The sequence below is a fragment of the Scyliorhinus torazame genome, chromosome 16 (genome assembly GCF_047496885.1).
Source record: "Scyliorhinus torazame isolate Kashiwa2021f chromosome 16, sScyTor2.1, whole genome shotgun sequence".
NCBI lineage: Eukaryota > Metazoa > Chordata > Chondrichthyes > Carcharhiniformes > Scyliorhinidae > Scyliorhinus > Scyliorhinus torazame.
In genome coordinates, this window is record NC_092722.1 from 12191754 (window position 1) to 12212271 (window position 20518).

Consider the following 20518-nt stretch of genomic DNA (forward strand, 5'->3'; position numbering starts at 1 on the left):
CTGCGCCAGGCAGCCAGACCAACCTGTGCAGTGACTGGAGATCCGATACAAGCTTGTTGAATTCACACCCTTGCCACTATTGTCCTGCACAGAAACATCGGAATTAGGAGAAGTGGGCAATTCAGCCCTTCAAGCCTGCTCCGTCATTCAATCAGATCTTCCTGCTCTCAAATCCACCTCCCTACCTGTTGCCCATATCCTTTTAACCTGTTTTTAAAAAAAATCAGAAATATATCAATCTCCCTCTTGAAACCATTTATTGACTCAGATTCCACCTTACTATAGGTTCCACAAATTGACCACCCTCTGCGAGAAATAGTGTCTCCTCATCTCAGTTTTCAATCTACTGCCTCTCAACCTATAAAGATCATAGAATTTACAGTGCAGAAGGAGGCCATTCGGCCCATCGAGTCTGTACCGGCTCTTGGAAAGAGCACCCTACCCAAGGTCAACATCTCCACCCTATCCCCATAACCCCACCCAACACTAAGGGCAATTTTGGACACGAAGGGCAATTTAGCGTGGCCAATCCACCTAACCTGCACATCTTTGGACTGTGGGAGGAAACCGGAGCACCCGGAGGAAACCCACGCAGACACGGGGAGGACGTGCAGACCCCGCACAGACAGTGACCCAAGCCGGAATCGAACCTGGGACCCTGGAGCTGTGAAGCAATTGTGTGGCTTCTGTGACTTCTCGTTTTAGATTGCCTCACAAGAGGGAATATTTGTTCTGTGTTTACTTTATCAATACCTTTCAGTATTTTATAGACCTAAATCAGGTCCCCTCTCATCCTTCAAAACTCCAGCGAGTATAAACCCTAACTGTTTAATCTCTCCTCAGACGTCAACTCCTTCATCCCCTGGAATCAATCTGGTGAACCTTCTCTGAACTACCTCCAATGCCACCACATCCTTCCTCAAATAAGGAGACCAAAACTGGACACAATACTCCAGATGTGGTCTCACCAACACTCTATACAATCGCAACAACACTTCTCTACTTTTATACGCTGTCCTTTTGCAATAAACGAGAACATTGCATTTGTCTTTCTGATTACGTGCTGTACCTGCATACCAACTTGCTGTGATTCATGAACAAAGACACCCAGACCCCCTCTGCCCAGGCGCATCTTTAATCTGCTTTTCATTTAGATAATTATTAGCCTGACTATTTTTTTGGCCAAAATGGATAATCTCACACTTATCCACATTAAACTCCGCCTGCCAAATTTTGCTCCAATCTCCTAGCCTTTTTTATATCCGTCTGTAAAATCTTTTTCTCCTCTTCGCTGCCTGCTTTCCCACCTGTTTTTGTATCATCTGCAAATTTTGATAAGTTACACTCTGTCCCTGCGTGTAGATCATTGATATAAATTGTAAATAGTTGAGGTCCGAGGACTGACCCTCCGGCACCTCGCTAGTTACAGTTCGCCAGCCAGAACAGGACCCATTTAACCCGCTCCTCTGCTTTCTGTCAGTCAGCCAACCCTCAATCAAATCTAGTATTCTAAGCCCAACCCCCTGCGATCTCACCTTCTGGATCAAGCTTTCGTGCGGCACCTTGTCAAACGCCTTCTGGAAGTCTAGATATACCACATCCACAGGTTCCCCATTATCCCTCTTGCTGGTTACGTCCTCAAAGAACTCAAGCAAGTTTGTGAAGCATGTGTTACCCTTCATAAAACCATGCTGACAATGGTGGATTGAGCTTTGGAGGGGCAAAATATACTGTCCGTTGTGGGGGCAGGGGGGAATAAATAAAATGTCCTTGCGAGGGGGAGGTGACAAAACGTGGGGTTTAGCATTGAGTTGGAGCATCAATTATGACCCAGTTGAATGTCAGAGCAGACTCGAAGAGCTGAATGGACTAAAGGCGGCTCGGTGGTTAGCACTGCTGCCCCACAGTGCCAGGGACCTGGGTTCAATTCACCTTGAATGACTGTCAGTGAGGGGTTTTCACTTTCTCCCCATGTCTGCATGGGGTTTCCTCCGGGTGCACCGGTTTCCTCCCACAGTCCAAAGATGTGCAGGTTAGGTGGGGAGTTCTTTTAGAGGGTCGGAGCAGACTCGATGGGTCGAATGGTTCATTCTGCACTGTAGGGATTCTATGGATTTTAAGGATACCCCTTGCCCCTATTTTCCATGTTTGTAATGAATACATTTGCCATGACTTTCTCCCTCCTCGCAGACCAGATTAAATGGCAAGTCACATCCACTGGAAGAAGCTGCTTACGCCAGACTCAAAGGCCGCAGTGAGTTTTCTCATATGCGCCTGAGTCTTAAATGTGGCAGCCATATAGCACAGCACATGTCAATCAACCTGCTCGTCACGATTCCGCCCCCCCTCCTCACCCCCGTCTCTTTCATCCGTGTGCACTGAATATCACATTTGCAAAGCCATGAATTATTAGCATGTCCTCCAGCTATCTCTTCCTGAAAGTAGTTATTCCGTCGATCCAGAGCAGACGTTATCTTACACAGTTTGTTGTTGGGATGTGTGCCAACTCAGTCAACAAGCACACTGTACGCTTCAATGAAATATCTATTTCAGGATGTTTTACATTCATGGATACTGCAGAAGCCTGGTCCGATTCACAATTCCAGCGCAGCCTCTTAAAGACACCGCTCACATCAACCATAATCTACGAGCCAAGTGTCCAAATTGCCTGGTCTCCAGATGATACGTTATCCATTCGACCGACTATCAGAGTGCGAACCACGAGGTAAGGCTCCGGGCCTGAGTATTCTCTACAAATCTATAGAATGGAACATGAATGGATTCATGGAAACTGACGCTTCGCTGAGACTTTCGCAAAGGACAATAATCCTCCCCCAGCCACGGGACTCTCTGGTCGCCTTAATTGCAGCCCTTGGCCAAGTCAGCCAGTTGTCCACCTTCGGAGCGAGAATCACTGGGACCCAGCGGGACTGCACTGAATTGCCCGAGCTGATAAGCTGCATTACATTTTCACCGATCAATCGCCCAACTCCCCGGTGACTGCCTCCTACGCAATCTTGGAAGCTCAGTTACACGTTTCTCATTGCCAACAGAAAGTACTTTCTGAAGTCAAAACCATGTGAAGATAATCAGGTGGTGGGGTGGGGGTCACAAATTGGGAAATCCTGGCTAGCTTATACTTCTTTTAAATGAAGACAAACCGAAAGTAAAGGTTGGTTTCAAGTCGGCCCCGGTACTATCCTGATTTAATATAATTATTCCTGAAAGACGTGCTTGTTGGGTGAATTGGACATTCTGAATTCGCCCTCAGTGTATCCGAACAGGTGCCAGAGTGTGGCGACTAGGGACTTTTCACAGTAACTTCATTGCAGTGTTAATGTAAGCCTACTTGTGACACTAATAAAGATTATTATTATTATAGTTGATTCTCAACCTCAAAAGGTTATGAATTGTCTTCAGGAAATTTTGTATCTCGTCCACGGCTATTTCTACACTGCAAATCTGCTGACCGGCATAAATAGTCTATTTTTAAAAAATAAATTTAGAGTACCCAATTATTTTTTTCCAATTAGGGGGCAATTTGCCAATCCACCTGGCCTGCACATCTTTGGGTTGTGGGGGTGAGAACCACGCAAACCCGGGGAGAATGTGCAAACTCCACGCGGACAGCGACCCGGTGCCGGGATCGAACCTGGGATCTCGGCGCAGTGAAGCAACAGTGATAACCACTGCGCCACCGTGCCGCTCGGAATTCTAAAAGGTAACCTTCATTGCTGTGCTGGAACCGGATGCTCTACGCTGCCATCCTGCTAGCCCCCAGCAGAACAGGGAATCGGTAGCCGTTTTGTGCCATTTGGTCTGGCGTAAATCCCCGCCGTTCCCACGACGGCGTGGGGCCATAGCATCAGAATCGGAAAATCCAGCCCCTTATTTCTTTTGTTTGTGTATCTGTTGGGATTTTACAAAGGAGGTGAATTGTTATACGTCCAGATTACAAACTGTCGGTTAACCAGCTTTTGCAATTCGTCTATAAAAAGTTTTGTTTCACAATCAACCAATTATTCTGAGTTTATTGAAAGAGGCCTGGTTAGAATCATAGAATCCCTGCAGCGCAGAATCGCTACAGCGCAGAATCCCCGCAGCGCAGAATCCCCGCAGCGCAGAATCCCCGCAGCGCAGAATCCCCGCAGCGCAGAATCCCCGCAGTGCAAACAGTGCAGAATTCCCGCAGCGCAGAATCCCCGCAGCGCAGAATCCCCGCAGCGCAGAATCCCCGCAGCGCAGAATCCCTGCAGCGCAGAATCCCCGCAGCACAGGATCCCCGCAGCGCAGAATCCCCGCAGCGCAGAATCCCCGCAGCGCAGAATCCCCGCAGCGCAGAATCCCCGCAGCGCAGAATCCCTGCAGCGCAGAATCCCCGCAGCGCAGAATCCCCGCAGCGCAGAATCCCCGCAGCGCAGGATCCCCGCAGCGCAGAATCCCCGCAGCGCAAACAGTGCAGAATCCCCGCCGCGCAGAATCCCCGCAGCGCAGAATCCCCGCAGTGCAAACAGTGCAGAATCCCCGCAGCGCAGAATCCCCGCAGCGCAGAATCCCTGCAGTGCAAACAGTGCAGAATTCCCGCCGCGCAGAATCCCCGCCGCGCAGAATCCCCGCCGCGCAGAATCCCCGCCGCGCAGAATCCCCGCCGCGCAGAATCCCCGCCGCGCAGAATCCCCGCCGCGCAGAATCCCTGCAGTGCAAACAGTGCAGAATCCCTGCAGCGCAGACTCCCAGCAGCGCAGAATCCCTGCAGTGCAAACAGTGCAGAATCCCCGCAGCGTAGAATCCCCGCAGCGCAGAATCCCCGCAGCGCAGAATCCCCGCAGCGCAGAATCCCCGCAGCGCAGAATCCCTACAGTGCAAACAGTGCAGAATCCCCGCAGCGCAGAATCCCCGCAGTGCAAACAGTGCAGAATCCCCGCAGCGCAGAATCCCCGCCGCGCAGAATCCCCGCCGCGCAGAATCCCCGCCGCGCAGAATCCCCGCCGCGTAGAATCCCTGCAGTGCAAACAGTGCAGAATCCCTGCAGCGCAGACTCTCAGCAGCGCAGAATCCCTGCAGTGCAAACAGTGCAGAATCCCCGCAGCGTAGAATCCCTGCAGCGCAGAATCCCCGCAGCGCAGAATCCCCGCAGCGCAGAATCCCTACAGTGCAAACAGTGCAGAATCCCCGCAGCGCAGAATCCCCGCAGTGCAAACAGTGCAGAATCCCCGCAGCGCAGAATCCCCGCAGCGCAGAATCCCCGCAGTGCAGAATCCCTACAGTGCAAACAGTGCAGAATCCCCGCAGCGCAGAATCCCCGCAGTGCAAACAGTGCAGAATCCCCGCAGCGCAGAATCCCCGCAGCGCAGAATCCCTGCAGTGCAAACAGTGCAGAATCCCTGCAGCGCAGACTCCCAGCAGCGCAGAATCCCTGCAGTGCAAACAGTGCAGAATCCCCGCAGCGCAGAATCCCCGCAGCGCAGAATCCCTGCAGTGCAAACAGTGCAGAATCCCCACAGCGCAGAATCCCCGCAGCGCAGAATCCCCGCAGCGCAGAATCCCCGCAGCGCAGAATCCCTGCAGTGCAGAATCCCTGCAGTGCAGAATCCCCGCAGCGCAGAATCCCTGCAGTGCAGTAAGAAATCTTGAATTCACCTGAGGAAGGAGCTGCGCTCCGAAAGCTAGTGGTTTGAAACAAACCTGTTGGACTTTAACCTGGTGTTGTAAGACTTCGTACTGTGCTCACCCCAGTCGAATGCCGGCATATCCACATCATCCCTACAGTGCAGAGGGAGACCATTCGGGCCATCAAGTCTACACCGACCCTTGTTGTATCTCTTTCATTCTGGGTTTAGAAGGTAGACGACCGGTTGAGTGATCTGAACGTTTTACTGCAACCCCTCGAGTAATGGAGGCTAAATAATCTGCGCACTGCCCCAACCCGATCGCAACTCTAGGTGAATTACCTTTGCAGAGACGGCCCAGATACGATGGGATTGAATGGCCCATCCCCACCACCCCAGCCACTTCCATCTAACCCTGTCGACACATCCTTCCATACCTTTCCCCCTCACGTTTATCTAGCTTCCTGTGAGTGTCATCGATGCCAATTACAGCATTGCCCTCATATCTAGGAGCACACAGCAGGCTCGAGCAGCAAGTGGCAGGTGTAAGCTAGCGCGGGAGAAAGAGAACTGCTGTCATGGCAAGCTGGACATAGCTCTTTTGCCGTGAAATTGCGCTGTGCAACATCAGGAGCTACACACAGCAGGGAGTTCAATTAAATCCCCCGATCGGTTGTGCTTCCAGAGATACTAACCTGTTTGTACTAATACCATGGGTATTAATTTTCCCCCTATTTGTTCACCAGCTTCAACATTACACTTGAAGTAACAATCTCCCAGATTGCACATTGAAAACGGACTGACGAGTGCTTAACTATTAACAATTTATTTTTAGCTGAAAATTTTCACCAAACGAACACGGAGAGAGAATTTGTCCGAGTGTATATTATCGTAATGGAGGCTACAGTGATGATTTAATTGTGCAAGCTTGCAATTTCACATGTTTCAGGCCCAACTAGCACCTTAAAAGTACTCGCTAATTGCCCTTGCCCACTCCTTTGTCAGCTGCTTTTAAAAAAACAATGGAACATGAAACTTACGGAAAACAATGGAAGAGGAGGCCATTTGGGCTATCAAGCCTATCCCACCATTCAATGCAATTGTGGCCGATCCATATTTTAACTCCGCACACTCACCTCGTCCCCCTTCCCATTAACATTCTCGTCTAGCAAACATCTGACAATTTCAGATTTACTGTGATTCGTGTAGGGCACTATCACCTCAAGGTCACACAATACCCTTACTTTGGGACATATGCTGCCTCTCTTTCATAGTCATTCCATCGAAATCCTGGAACTGCCAATCTAGCGGCGTTGCAAAGCCCCGTTACTACGCAGGCTGCAAAAAAGCAGATGCACCATTGAAAGCATCCTAACTCGCTGCATCACAGCCTGGTATGGCAACTGCTCGGCCCAAGACCGTAAGAAACTTCAGAGAGTCGTGAACACCCCCAGTCCATCACACAAACCCACCTCCCATCCATTGACTCGGTCTACGCCTCCCGCTGCCTTGGGAAAGCGGGCAACATAATCAAAGACCCCTCCCGCCCGACTTATTCTCTCTTCCAACCTCTTCCATCGGGCAGGAGATACAAATGTCTGAGAACACGCACTGACAGGTTCTATAACGAAAGAGAAAATGCTGGAAAATCTCAGCAAGTCTGGCAGCATCTGTCGGGAGAGAAAAGAGCCAACATTTCGAGTCCGACAACTCTTTGTCAAAGCTAACAGACAGAGAAAGTGGGAAATATTTATACTGTGGAGAATGAAAGATGAGTCATAGCCACAGAAACCCAGGGAAACCGGGTGCTAATGGCCACAGAAAGCAACGGGAAAGAGTGCTAATGGAAGCCCCCAGAGAGGACAAAAGATGTGAAAGGTCAAACAGCAGGGAAACTAACATCAGAGGATGAACTGTAGATGTGGGGGGAGGGGAAGGGGGAAGCAAAGAGGAGAAAGGTTAAGGGAAGGTGGATAAGATTGGGGGGGGGGAATTAAATGTATATGAAGAAAGAAAGAAATGGTAAAAGACAGTTAAAATGAAATGAAAACAAATGGGTCGAGGTGGGGCTGATCATCTGAAGTTGTTGAATTCGATGTTGAGACCGGAAGGCTGTAGCGTGCCTAACCGGAAGATGAGATGTTGTTCCTCCAGTTTGCGTTGAGCGTCACTGGAACATAGCAGCAGGCCAAGAACAGACATGTGGGCATGGGAGCAGGGTCTTGTGTTAAAATGGCAAGCAACAGGAAGGTCAGGGTCCTGAATGCGCACAGACCGAAGATGCTCAGCAAGGCGATCACCCAGTCAGCGTTTGGTCTCTCCGATATAGAGGAGACCACATTGGGAGCAGCGAATGCAATAGACCAAATTGGAAGAGATGCAAGAGAAACGCTGCTTAACCTGGAATGAGTGTTTTGGGCCTGGGATGTTTAGCATGGAAGAGGTAAAGGGGCAGGTGTTACACCTTCTGCGATTGCATGGGAAGGTGCCATGGGTGATGGGAGAGGTACTGGGTATGGTGGAGGAGTGGACTAGATTATCTCGGAGGGAACGGTCTCTGCGGAATGCTGACAGAGGGAGTGAAGGGAAGATGTGTTTGGTGGTGGCATCACGCTGGAGTTGGCGAAAATGGCGGAGGATACGGAGGCTGGTGGGATGGAATGTGAGAACGAGGGGGACTCTATCCTTGTTCTGGGAGGGAGTGGAGGGGGTGAGGGTAGTGGTGTGGGAGGTGGACCGCACACTGTAGGTGGGGAATCACGGTTGAGGAAGAAGGAACACATTTACGAAGCACCATTTTGGAAAGTGGCATAATCGGAACAAATGCGACGGAGGCGAAGGAGTTGAGAGAAAGGGATGGAGTCCTTACAGGGTGTAAGGTGCGAAGAGCTGTAGTCCAGATAGTTGTGGGAGTCAGTGGGCTTGTAGAGGATATTAGTGGATAGTCGATTGCCGGAAATGGAGATAGAAAGATCAAGGAAGGGAAGAGAAGTGTCTGAGATGGCCCAGGTGAAAGTGATGGAGGGGTGGAAACTGGAAGCGAAGTTGATGAATTTTTGCCCGGACCTGGAAAAATTTGTTTTCATTTCATTTTAACTGTCTTTTACCATTTCTTTCTTTCTTAATATACATTTAATTTCCCCCCCCCCCCCATCTTATCCACCTTTCCTGCACCTTTCTCCTCTTTGCTTCCCCCTTCCCCTCCCCCCACACCAACAGTTCATCCTCTGATGTTAGTTTCCCTGCTGTTTGACCTTTCACATCTTTTGTTCTCTCTGGGGGCTGCCATTAGCACTCGTTCCCCTTGGTTTCTGTGGCCATTAGCACCCGGTTTCCCTGGGTTCCTGTGGCTATGGCTCATCTTTCATTCTCACTCCACAGTATAAATATTTCCCACTTTCTCTGTCTGTTAGCTTTGACAAAGAGTCATCGGACTCGAAACGTTCGCTCTTTTCTCTCCCTACAGATGCTGCCAGACTTGCTGAGATTTTCCAGCATTTTCTCCTTCGTTTCAGATTCCAGCATCCGCAGTAATTTGCTTTTAACAGGTTCAATAACAGCTTTTCCCCCGCTGTTACCAGGCTCCTGAAATGACCCTCTTATGGACAGAACTGATATCTTCAAACATCTTCTCTACTGGGTAGTACTGCACTCCTGTATGCTTCACCCAATGGCTGTCGGTGGTGTTTGCATTGTGTATTTATAGTATGTCCTATGTTTTTTCATACATGGACCGATCTGGCTGGACTGTACGCAGAACAATACTTTTCACTGGGCCTCGGTACACGTGACAATAAATCAAATCCAATCTAATCCATCGCCACCTTCCCAAGGGCAGGGCGACCAGAGGCAGGCAACTAACGATGACCTTGCCAGCGATCGCCACGTCTCGTGAATGAAACTTTAAAAAATAAATTGCGTGCTATGAGGAAAGAGGTCGACTTCCCTTTTTGATATGGTTCAGCATGTTTATGGCAAAAAAAAAAATCAATCAGAAAGCTGGAACCAGAATCGTTAGAAAGATGGAGGGAGATTTTTATTGGATTTCAGGCACAAACGTGATAAATTACGGCAATTGCCGCGCACTGGATGGATTTTTGTGATTTTACTCAAGGACAGCATACTTGAAATAATTTAATAGGCAGAACTTTCCCTCCGTGGCGTGGTACCTCCTGATCCCTGACCATCACAGAAGCAACCACCTCTCCCCAACCACCATCTACACTGCCCCCCACCCCTGCCCGTCCCAAATAGGCCGACATGCCTTCAGCTCAGCTGAGGTCTTTTTTTGGTCAGCCAGTCAGGCCGGTCGTAGGTGGGAAAGCTGATGAAGGGACGGTCACCTCAGCACTTTGCTTTGCCGCAAGCCCACGGATAACCTCACAATGCTCCACTTCTCCAGCTTCCACCCTAAACACATTAAAGAAGTCATCCCCTATGGACAAGCGCTCCGTATACACAGGATCTGTTCAGATGATGAACGTGATAGACATCTACGGATGCTGAAAGTCACCCTCGTAAGAACGGGATATGACGCTCGACTCATCGATCGACAATTCCAACGCACCACAGCAAAAAAAAACGCACCGACCTCCTCAGAAGACAAAAAGGGACACAACCGACAGAGTACCCTTCATCGTCCAGTACTTCCCCGGAGTGGAGAAACTACGACATCTTCTTCGCATCCTTCAGCACATCATCCATGAAGAAGAACATCTTGCCAAGGTCATCCACACACCCCCACTACTTGCCTTCAAACAACCGCACATCCTCAAACAAACCATTGTTTGCAGCAAACTACCCAGCCTTCAGAACAGCGACCACGACACCACACAACCCTGCCATGGCAACCTCTGCAAGACGTGCCAGATCATCGACATGGGGACCACCATTACACGCGAGAACACCACCCACTAGGTACGCGGTACATACTCGTTCGACTCGGCCAACGTTGTCTACCTCATACGCTGCAGGAAAGGATGTCCCAAAGCTTGGTACATTGGCGAGACCATCTGCGACAACAGAGGAACGGACATCACGCGACAATCACCAGGCAGGAATGTTCCCTTCCAGTCGGGGAACACTTCTGCAGTCAAGGGCACTCAGCACCTGATCTCCAGGTAAGCGTTCTCCAAGGCGGCCTTCAGGACGCGCAACAATGCAGATTCGCCAAGCAGAAATTTATAGCCAAGTTCCACACGCATGAGTACGGCCTCAACCGGGACCTTGGATTCATGTCACATTACATTCACCCCCCCACCATCTGGCCTGGGCTTGTGAAATCCTACCAACAGTCCTGGTTTGAGACAATTCACACCTCTTTAACCTGTGACTATCCCTCTCTCCAGTCGCACCGTCTGGACTTGTAAAGGCTTAATTGCCTGCAGAGGCTCGCATTCAAAGTGTCGTCTTGCATCATTGATCTAGATACGTGTTTGTGGAACCCACCTCTTCATTCACCTGAAGAAGGAGCTGCGCTCCGAAAGCTAGTGATTCCAAAGAAACCTGTTGGACTTTAACCCGGTGTTGTAAGACTTCTTACTGTGCCCGCCCCAGTCCAACGCACAAATCTCCACATCGCTTGAAGACAGGCGTAGTGTTCTTGCAAGAGATCCATTTGAAGGTGATGGATCAGATGAGGTTGAGGAAAGGTTGGGTGGGACAGGTATTGCATTCGGGGTTGGGCATGAAGGCGAGGGGAGTAGCGGTGCTGGTTAGTAAGAGGGCGGCTTTTGCGGCGGGGAGTATAGTGACGGATCCTGGGCGCAGGCTTGTGATGGTAAGTGGGAGGCTGGGGATACCCATAGTGCTGGTGAATATCTATGCCCCAAATTGCGATGATGTGGAATTTATGAAGAGGGTACTTGGACACGTACTGGCTGAATATTGGTGGTTGGGGTCAATACATTTTTTGACCCTAGATTGGATCAGTTGTGTCCTAGGTCCTTGAGGATGTTGGCAATGGCAAAAGAACTGTTGGGGTTTATGGAGCGGAATGGGAGGGGTGGACCCATGGCGGTGTGGGAGGCCGAGAGCGATGGAATTCTTGTTATATTCACATGTCCAGCGGGTTTTTCCCGGATTGACTTCTTCCGTCCTGGACAAACGTTGTTGGCGAGGGTGGCTGGGTCGGAAGTGGCGAGGGGAGTTTATTTCGATCCGGCTGCATTGGGCGAAGGTGGGGCGGTTAGAGGGACAGTGGTTGGTGGAAGCCATTTTGGTGGTGAAACAGAGGTACTCCGATTAGACTATTGAGTTGGATGATCAGCCATGAAAGTGATGAATGGCGGAGCAGGCTCGAAGGGCCAAAAGGCCTCCTCCTGCTCCTATCTTCTATGTATCTACTCGGTGGCCCGAGGAGACGCTGTTCAAAGAAAGGAAGAAGCTCCAAATGGAGTTTGAGCTTATGTCGACGGGAAGGCAGTGGATAACTGTGCCGGGTTAGTGGGTGATGTATAAGCATGGGGGAAAAGGCCAGGAGGGTACTTGTGTGTCAGTTGAGAAGGTAGACTGCGGCAAGGGAGATTGGGCAGATAAGGGATCGGGAGGGGGGTTACTGAGTAGAGGGAGGTAAATGGAGTATTTGAGCCCTTTTACCAGGTTTCCAGCAGAGTTCTATAAAAGGTTTGGTTCAGAATTAGGGCCTTTGAGATATACAATGAACCGGTTGGTAAGAACATAAGAACTAGGAGCAGGAGTAGGCCATCTGGCCCCTCGAGCCTGCTCCACCATTCAATGAGATCACGGCTGATCTTTTGTGGACTCAGCTCCACTTTCCAGCCCGAACACCATAACCCTTAATCCCTTTATTCTTCAAAAAACTATCTTTATCTTAGAAACATTTAATGGAGGAGCCTCTACTGCTTCACTGTGCAAGGAATTCCATAGATTCACAACCTTTTGGGTGAAGAAGTTCCTCCTAAACTCAGTCTTAAATCTACTTCCCCTTATCTTGAGGCTATGCCCCCTAGTTCTGCTTTCACCCGCCAGTGGAAACAACCTGCCCGCATCGATCCTATCTATTCCCTTCATAATTTTATATGTTTCTATAAGATCCCCCCTCATCCTTCTAAATTCCAACGAGTACAGTCCCAGTCTACCCAACCTCTCCTCATCATCCAACACCTTCAGCTCTGGGATTAACCTAGTGAATCTCCTCTGCACACCCTCCAGTGCCAGTACGTCCTTTCTCAAGTAAGGAGACCAAAACTGAACACAATACAATATTTATATTAATGATCTGGATAGTCAGAGGCTTTTCCCCAGGGTAGAGGGGTCAATTACTAGGGGGCATAGGTTTAAGGTGAGAGGGGCAAGGTTTAGAGTAGATGTACGAGGCAAGTTTTTTACTCAGAGGGTAGTGGGTGCCTGGAACTCGCTACCGGAGGAGGTGGTGGAAGCAGGGACGATAGTGGCATTTAAGGGGCATCTTGACAAATACATGAATAGGATGGGAATAGAGGGATACGGACCCAGGAAGTGTAGAAGATTGTAGTTTAGTCGGGCAGCATGGTCGGCACGGGCTTGGAGGGCCGAAGGGCCTGTTCCTGTGCTGTACATTTCTTTGTACTCCAGGTGTGGCCTCACTAACACCGTATACAATTGCAGCATAACCTCCCTCGTCTTAAACTCCATCCCTCTAGCAATGAAAGACAAAATTCCATTCGCCTTCTTAATCACCTGTTGCACCTGTAAACCAACTTTTTGCGACTCATGCACTAGCACACCCAGGTCTCTCTGTACAGCAGCACGTTTTAATATTTTATCATTTAAATAATAATCCCTTTTGCTGTTATTCCTACCAAAATGGATAACCTCACATTTGTCAACATTGTATTCCATCTGCCAGACCCTAGCCCATTCACTTAGCCTATCCAAATCCCTCTGCAGACTTCCAGTATCCTCTGCACTTTTTGCTTTACCACTCATCATAGTGTCGAAGATCTAAGGAAGAGCTCCCACCCACGCTTTCTCTGGCTTCCATCTTGCTCGTTTTAAAAAGGGACACAGACCTGGAACAATGTGGATCGAGCCACCCGATATCGCTGTAGACACAAAGCTGCTGGCAACGCGTATGGAGGACTGTGTGCCAGGGATGATAGGGGATGACCAAACGGGGTTTGTGAAAGGGCGGCAGCTGTCGTCTAATATTAGGCAATTATTAAATGTGATTATGATGCCCCCGGAGAGTAGTAGTGTCAATGGACACGGAGAAAGCGTTTGACCGGACTGAACGGGCGTACCTGTTTGAAGTGTTGGGCTGGTTTCGGTTTGAGCAGGGGTTTGTGGATTGGGTTAGGTTGCTGTACGAGGCCCGCAAGGTGAGTATCCGTACTCATAACGTTAATGAGCCCGTGGGTGGCAACATTTGGCGTTTCGGAGGATCCGGGAGTGCAGGTGGGGACAGAGGCTGACGTCTTGGCCTTTGCCTCCCTGATAGCCTGGAGGGGGTTATTGCTGGGACGGTGGGACCCAGAGCCGCCTAAAGCGGGGGTAAGGATGAACGACTTGGCGGAGATTCTGCACTTAGAAAAGATAAAGTTTGCCATCAGTGGCGTGCATAAGAGCTTCTTTTTGAGGTGAAGGCTGTTCATCGACTTCTTTAAGGAGTGGCAAATCGCCAGCGGCGGGGTGGGGGGCTGGAGCAGGGGGGGGCATTTATTTTTGGGGTTCGTTACTATAATTAAAAGTGGGGGGGGGGACTGTGGGAGCGAACTAAGGCAGAGAGATGGGGGTAGTTAGGATGTGGGTACTGTTTGACGATTATCGATGTTGTTGCAGTCTCTTTTTTCTTCTGAATGCACTTGAAAATGCCTCTAATAAAAATATATATTTTTTAAAGGTGTCTGCAGTTCAGGGTACCACCTCCTTCTGAAAGGTTCCGCTCTGAACCTCGGCGCCCCACGCCCATCTCCCCCAGGGATTGATCTCAGGGGTGGGGATCGGGGTTCAGAGTTATCACCCTCTTCTAACCTGACCATTCTCAACAACTGTGGACCCACTGAAACCAGAGAGAGTGGGTTTTCTTTGCAGCTGATAAGACTTGCGGCTGAAACATTCCGTCAGTGACAGACCCAAGAATTACAGAATGTGACGGCTGCGATAAATAGATGCGAGATGCCCCTGGAGTGGTCACGTTGCTGGCTTTTCCAAATGCAATTAACCAAGTTGTGGAACTTGAACCTTGTAGCTGACAAGGGTTCGGTACGTCTGGAGGGGGAATGGGGATAATCAATGTTGCAGCAGCCAAGCTCCTACAAACCAGGGCAACTTGGGTTCCCGCAGGTTGGCAAATCGTGCATCTCGTCGCCGTGCCCTGTCGACATGTACCCACTGTAACTGACACGGCACTCGTGGGGCATCTTGGGAGCTCACAACAAGTTTCAAAGCCTGTGCTGACTCCACCAAGCCGCTGGCGAAAGCTACAAAACAGAGCAGGGCTGAGCACACTTTCTCAAGGGGAGGCTGCACAGATGCTGCACTAATGAGATGGATGGTCATTCATCAGCATCCTGAATCGCGTCCTCTGAGGAAGCCGTCCAGTTGTGCCTTATTAGCTATGCAGCAAGGTTAGTTTTTGAAATAATCAAGTGCCTCGGAAATGTTAAAGGCTGCTGCATTGTAGAAATATCAGTCGTTCAAGAAAGGAGCCAAACTCTTCAAATATCCAGGACATTGACTAACTGCAACAGCCGCCACGATCAATGAGGCCATTGGGTTTAAACAGATTGAGAAAAGTAGCTTATCATCTGTTCCAACACAGACCGATTGCATTCTACTTATCCGATGTACCAAATTCTAGTGAGGATAAAGCAAAGATAATTATCCTGTCAAGAAACGATTGGGGGAGGGGGGTTAAAACCTTTAAAAATACATATATAACATTTTCAACTAGCATAGCCATAGGACCTGTTGACATGGCAACTGTTGTGTGACAAGAGATTCGATGCCACTTGTGTTTTGCAGGTGGGTGACATGACCTTGGCTTGGGTGGCTGCACACTCGCAGGGAGGGAAGTGGTTACTTCAAAGGGAAGTAGAAGCTGAAAGAGGAAAGAGGCGATCCAGGCAAAGTAGCGGTTATCTCCGGAAAGGAAGTGACAGGCATGAGCTTGTCCCGTCAAAAGACCACGAGACTTTGCCACGAAAAAGAAGTCCAGTTAACTCGCCCATACCCACCATCACAGCTTCCGAAGTCAGATCGGCCTCCCTGAAAGTGAAGCCTCGGAAGGCGACGGACCCGGGCGGGATCCCTGGTCGTGCACTCAGAGCCTGCGCGGACCAGCTGGCAGAGGTATTCGCGGACATCTTTAACCTGTCCCTACTCCACTCCGAGGTCCCCACCTGCTTCAAGAAGACCGCCATTATACCGGTGCCAAAGAAGAACCAGGCAACGTGCCTCAATGACTACTGTCCGGTGGCCCTGACTTCAGTCATAATGAAGTGCTTCAAGAGGTTGATCATGAAGCGCATCACCTCCATACTCCCAGGAAACCTTGATCCACTGCAATTCGCATACCGTGGCAACCAGTCCACAGCAGACGCCAGTTCCCTGGCCGGAAACTCATCCCTAGAGCATCTCGACAACAAGGACTCCTATTTATTGACTACAGCACCACCTTCAACACCATAATCCCAGCCAAGCTCATATCTAAGCTCCAAAACCTAGGACTTGGCTCCCCACTCTGCAACTGGATCCTCGACTTTCTGACCAACAGAGGCAGCACGGTAGCACAGTGGTTAGCACAATTGCTTTACAGCTCCAGGGTCCCAGGTTCAATTCCCGGCTTGGGTCACTTGTCTGTGCGGAGTCTGCATGTTCTCCCCTTGTGTGCGTGGGTTTCCTTCGGGTGCTCCGGTTTCCTCCCACAGTCCCAAGATGTGCAGGTTAGGTGGATTGGCCATGCTAAAATTGCCCTTAGTGTCCAAAATTGCCCTTAGTGTTGGGTGGGGCTATTGGGTTATGGGGATAGGGTGGGTGTGTGGGCCTGGATAAGGTGCTCTTTCCAAGAGCCGGTGCAGACTCGATGGGCCGAATGGCCTCCTCCTGCACTGTAAATTCTATGAAAAAAGACCACAATCAGTAAGAATGAACAACAACTCCTCCGCAATAGTCCTCAATACCGGGGCCCTGCAAGGCTGCGTACTTAGCCCACTGCTCGGCAAAATTTGGTTCCTACTCCATCCACAAGTTTGCTGACGATACGACCATAGTGGGCCGGATCTCGAATAACGATGAGTCAGAATACAGGAGGGAGATAGAGAACCTAGTGGAGTGGTGCAGCGACAACAATCTCTTCCTCAATGCCAGCAAAACTAAAGAACTGGTCATTGACTTCAGGAAGCAAAGTACTGTACAAACCCCTGTCAGCATCAACGGGGCCGAGGAGAAGATGGTTAGAAGTTTCAAATTCTTAGAGGTGCACATCTCCAAAAATCTGTCCTTGTCCACCCCCGTCGACGCTACCACCAAGAAAGCACAACAGCGCCTAAACTTCCTCAGGAAACTAAGGAAATTCGGCATGTCCACATTAACCCTTACCAACTTTTACAGATGCACCACAGATAGCATCCTATCTGGCTGCATCACAGCCTAGTATGGCAACTGCTCGGCCCAGGACCGCAAGAAACTTCAGAGAGTAGTGAACACTGCCCAGTCCATCACACAAGCCTGCCTCCCATCCAGACTCCATCTACACCTCCCGCTGCCAGGGGAAAGCGGGCAGCAGAATCAAAGATCCCTCCCACCCGGCTTACTCACTCTTCCAACTTCTTCCATCGGGCAGGAGATACAGAAGTCTGAGAACACGCACGAACAGACTCAAAAACAGCTTCTTCCCCGCTGTTACCAGACTCCTAAATGACCCTCTTATGGACTGACCTCATTAACACTACACCCTGTATGCTTCATCCGATGCCAGTGCTTATGTAGTTACATTGTATATGTTGTGTTGCCCTATTATGTATTTTCTTTTATTCCCTTTTCTTCCCATGTACTTAATGATCTGTTGAGCTGCTCGCAGAAAAATACTTTTCACTGTACCTCGGTACACGTGACAATAAACAAATCCAATCCAATTAGGAACTCAGGAAAAACAGAAAGGGAACATGAAGTCTTTGTCATGTAGTCCCACAATGTTTTGCGCGTAAAGAGCCCCCAAGCCCGGGGCCAGCTTGCTTTTTGCTCACATCGCTGCTCTCAATTAGAATTTGACAAAGGAACACGAGAGAACAACGGTAGAATCAAAAGTGCCTCTCATGACGTGAAGACGTCCCAAAAATGATTTAAGGCATGTACAAGTGTGGACACCGTTACTAATTTTGACAGCGGAGCTTGTTGTGCAGTGGGTAGCGTGTCTACCTCGGAACCAGGTTCTCTGGGCTCAAGGACTTGATGGCGAAGGCGGGAGCACTCATAACGTGGCCAAACGGTTCGAGTGTCAGCCTGTTAATCCATCCAATATACTCCAATGGCACGTTCAAGAGAGATTCCCCATCAGTCTTGCGATGGAAGGTTTTGACCATCACCAGGCTACAAAGTGTATGCAAACGTACGTGTTGCTACAGCAACCTGGATGCCAAGTGAACTGTAACGCATCGCCCTCCACTAATTTTGGCACCTTGGGCGGAGTATTTAGTTGGGTACATCTTGGGGACCGACGGCGGCCTGACACATTCCTTCAGCACACTGTCTTGAGGTAGCAGCGAGCAGAAAAAAAACGGCTTCTAAGTTTGTGTGGGTTCCTTCATGTTTCACCGGTTTAGTCGTGTCCTGCGGTGCGATTTCAGGAATACAAAGCACAGAAATCTGTTCCTGTTTTACGCTGCGCAGTGCCGCGTCAGTAGCCTGATATAACGTGGAGGCCGGGCCAGGGGTATATCTTTTGCTTGCAGCTGCTTACTGGAGTACAGTTTGTACCCCGATGTGACAGCTTACGGCCACATTCTGAGTGAGCCACGGCCCAACAGCTCTCTCACCTCTTGAGTCAGTCCCACGCCCGGAGTCTCGAGCGGCAAATTTAGGCCTACACTCTGGTGAAGCACAGAAGGAGTGCTGCTTTGTCAGAGGCCCACTCGCCCCTCTCAGTTGGATGTTACAGGCCTGTGGCACTGTCTCAAAGAGGAGCTGATGCATTTGTCCCGGAATTGTGGCCAATACTTGTCCCCCTCGACCTACTTCGCTAAAACAGGCGATCTGGGGATTATCACACTGATGTTTGTGGCTGTACACAAACTGTCTGCTGGGTGGGTGTGTCCTACGCCACATCAACGACTTCATTAGCCATAAGAACCCATGTGATCACAAGCCTCCCTTTTCCTTGGAATTTGCAAAGCAAGCCCCCTTGAAACAAAGGCGATACTCCCGATCGCAGTTTTGCTGATGTGGCATCAGTGAAAATATTAATCTGTTTGCCAGCCTGATTAACGCCAACCCCACCAGGTATCCCAAAGTCAATGATGGGGGTGCCACCAGTTTAGTGTCCAATGCTCTGTTTTCCCTCACAGTCCAAAGGATGCACAGGTTAGGTGGATTGGCCATGCCAAATTGCCCCTCAGGGTCCAAAACAAACGGTTAGGTGGGGTTACTGGGATAGGGTGGAGGTGCGGGCTTGAGTAGGGTGCTCTTTCCAAGGACCGGTGCAGACCCGACGGGCCGAACGGCCTCCTTCTGCATTGTCGATTCTCTGAGTAAAGGGGACATAAAATCCTGGAGGGCAGTCTCCGCATTGGTGTGGAAACCAGGGCCTCAGGGCCTGCCAGTGAGTGAACGCTCCTGTGGCTACGCAGACACGAGGAGAATGTGCAAACTCCACACGGACAGTGATGACCCCGAGTCCTCGGCGCCGAGAGGTAGCAGTGCTAACCACTGCACCACCCTGCCGCCTGAAGAATACCAAATGATAAGGAAACAATAGCTTGCACTGCATGAGAAGATGGTAGCCATGATGTGGAGATGCCGGCGTTGGACTGGGGTGAGCCCAGTAAGACTGTGCACAGTAAAACTTCTTGCTGTGCATGAGGAGAGAGTGCGGATTGATCAGAGCTTGTTCCCTAGCAATTTGGTATTCTTGGGAATACCAAAGATCCCTCAAAGCACACCATCAGATGACAGATTGACTGCTCACTAACTCACCTCACTGACAACCGGGGGACATTTGCACTGCATGTAGAAGTGGCTGCCGTGATAGCGGCAGAATATCATTCATTCTAAGTGAAGTGCTCTGGGATGTTTAAGAGACACTGTGCGTAAATGCAAGTTATTTTCTTCTCCCGGTTTATTGCTGAGTGCTGCCTGGCAGCAGTCCAAGGTCAGAAACGGCTTTGGGCACCAGCCAGTTCATCTCTTGGGTAGTAACTAAGGAGATGAGGACACAGGGAGGGCAGAAATGCAAAAGGATTCTTAATAAGTTTGATTTGCAAAAGCCTTTAATGTGCATTCAATTTTAACATCTCACCCAGGGTATGTGTAAGCACCCGGTAGATTTTCCTTCAGGCTCCTCCCCATCTCTGGGACCTTTCAGTTCAAACCTTCAGAGACTCTGTATTTTTCTGAATTAATCCCAGTTCCTGCGTGCACCCTATTAGTAGCTGTCCCTTTCGGTAGCCATACCCAAGCTCCGGAAAACCCTCATAGTGCTTTCCTTCTATTTCCTTCAAGACCGTGTAAGAGCTAGGGATAGAATTTTGCATTCTGAGGACTGAGTGCAATGGCGGGCGGGGAAATTGGTGCAACTCCCGCTGAACAACAGGGTGGATTTCCACGCCAAATTTTTCGCTCCTAAGCTCATTGATCGTGTCGGCGAGGGGCTCATCGAACCTCATGGCAGGGCAGGCAATGATTCGCCCACTCCGCCTTTACCTCACGGCAGCGAAGGTTCTGCCGCCATGTTTAAACAGCGCCCGCACACA

At 49.9% G+C, this 20518-nt stretch overlaps 1 protein-coding gene across 1 annotated transcript in view; it reads right to left on the reverse strand.

Moving 5' to 3' along the window:
- Positions 1–20518, reverse strand: part of noc2l (NOC2-like nucleolar associated transcriptional repressor) — a 205497-nt gene that overhangs the window by 70196 nt on the left and 114783 nt on the right. The gene's annotated exons all lie outside the window — the stretch shown is intronic.